The following is a 2,196-nucleotide window of genomic DNA, read 5'->3' on the forward strand; positions in this document are numbered from 1 at the left end:
CAATATAGCTAAAGCAAGTAGACAGGTTTGTAAGTTTTCCAATGTATTTTCCCTTAACTTCTGACTTTTTAAATAAAGACAGAAATCTATTTGAAATCACAATTTCTCAGGCCAATGGAGTAAGACTGTTATTCTCATTATTTGAAAGAACTTTTGTAAGGAAATAAACTTTGAAATTTGGGTATCACATACCGTTTAAGATAATATAAAGTAATTTCTAGTTGAATTCACAAAGCACCATGTTTGTCCTCTTCTAAAAATTACATTTGAAGTGTCCTAAGTTCATTTATTGAAACTGCTGAAGATCCCATAATCTCATAGAAAAGAAATATCAGTCCAGAATTCAGAAACACCAATGCAAAAGAAAAAAAAAAAAAAAAAAAAAGAAAAAAAAAAAAAGGGGGGGAGCAAAAAAGGAGGAAAATTTATTCTCCATCCAGTGTTAACAAGAATAGCACTGAGAAAATACCATCTCTACAACCAGAAGTTAATTTTCACAGCGACTGTAAGATTTATAGTATTCCTCTACAACTTCATCACAAAACCAGTAATCATCTTCACATAATAAAAGCTAAATATTTGTAGAGAAGTAGCTGTGCTGAAGGACAATGAACAGAAGGATACATATAGTTTAGAGCCTTTGAGCTACTCCTTTATTTAATTTTTTTCTGATGAATAGAAACTGAGGAGGAATCGTTCACTCACGTTTCCTCACAGTGACTAACACAATGCATTCTCACAGAACATTTCTCATTCCAATCACCCCACCTCCAAGGGTAGCCACACCCCAAGCACAATGAACTGCAAGAGCAAACTGAACTCTTCGTCTTGAACTGAGATCCGAGCATCACACTGCTGGACAGCTCCCAGCCAGTACTGCGCTGGCAGCTGGGCCTCAGTACCCACCATTGCACGGATCTCTAGTAGCCCCTGTAAGAATTCAGAGTCAAGAACGAATAGGAAGGGACAGGGAGAACAGAAACAGAGAAACGCTGTCCCAGCTCCACCACGCACAGCGTACGGGGCTGAAGCCGGCAGCCTGCGGGGTTTGGTGCCCAGCCGTGGGGACGCGCTGGCACCTGCACGGCTCAAGCGGGTATTTCCGATGCAGCCTAAAGAAACACCCAGATCACGTCACACCTTCAGCGCATCCCTCCCTGGCACAGGTGCACGCAAGCAGGCGACAGGGAGGTAAGGATACACCTCCCGTGGCACGGAGGGTCTGCGTGGCGTCAGAGGCTTGCGCTGCTCCAGCCGCCTCTCCCACCACCTCCCGCCCGGAGCGAGCAGGCCTGACGGGCTGTCAGAAGGAGAAGCCGTGGCTCTCCTCCACAGGCCACGACTCCGATCTGTTTGTTCTCATCACTCGCAGTAGGCGATTCAGCAACGTTACGTTCGAAGCCTCCGACTGACGGAGGAGGCTAAAAAATGCGATCACATGCGATGTTTGGCGGGGACGAGGGGGTGAGGGAAAAGGTTCAAAAGAGGCTGTGGGGATCTGGTTTCCAAACATGGCACCTACCCACACCCCGCGTTCCCCGCACCCCTCCCCGTGCCGCTGGCAGCGGGATAAACCCACTCCCCCGCCGTCCCGCCACCTCGCACGCACGCACGGCCGCCCGCTGGAATGAGCAGGGCGACTAATTCCATGTATTTCCTAATTACGAACGCCCCGCTGCCCCACGGCCGCTGCCGCCCGCCCTGCAGCCGGCGGCACGGGCGGCGCGGGCCGGGGGCGTGCCGGGCGGGGGCAGCCGCCCCAGCCCCGCGGCGGGGCCGAGCCAGGCGGGGGCAGCACGGCGGCACGGAGGCTCCGCACGGAGGGAAACCCCACCCAGCGGCCCCTCCTGGCAGAGGCGGGGTTTTGGGGACCCCAAAGGAATCCCTCCTCGCCCCTCGCCCCCGTGTCGGGGTTGCCGCCCGCCCTGTGCCGCCGGCTCCCGCGGGGCGGGGAGGGCCGCCGTCCCGCCATGCCGGGCTCCCCCAGCGGCGCCGCCTCGGGAGGAGCTGCCCGGGGTGGGGGAGGAGGAAGTTACGGGCCGGGAACGGAGCGGGACCGGGGCTCCGCGGCGCCAGCCCCGCCGAGCAGGGCGAACCGGCCGGCTCGGGGCACCGGCCGGCTCCTGCTGTGGCAGCGCCCGCTCCGCCCGCCGGCGATCGGTGCATGAATGAGTGTCTGAATGAATGAATGACTAG

General features: G+C 55.1%; 1 long non-coding RNA gene across 1 annotated transcript; it reads right to left on the reverse strand.

Annotated features, from left to right (window-relative positions):
- Nucleotides 1–646: 646 nt before the first annotated feature.
- LOC116183433 (uncharacterized) lies at nucleotides 647–1,569 on the reverse strand. The gene is made up of 2 exons (XR_004148070.2): nucleotides 1,015–1,569; nucleotides 647–930 (listed from the first exon to the last, which is right to left on the reverse strand). It is a non-coding gene; the product is annotated as an uncharacterized LOC116183433 (long non-coding RNA).
- Nucleotides 1,570–2,196: the final 627 nt, after the last annotated feature.

This window comes from Lonchura striata, chromosome 3 (genome assembly GCF_046129695.1).
Source record: "Lonchura striata isolate bLonStr1 chromosome 3, bLonStr1.mat, whole genome shotgun sequence".
NCBI lineage: Eukaryota > Metazoa > Chordata > Aves > Passeriformes > Estrildidae > Lonchura > Lonchura striata.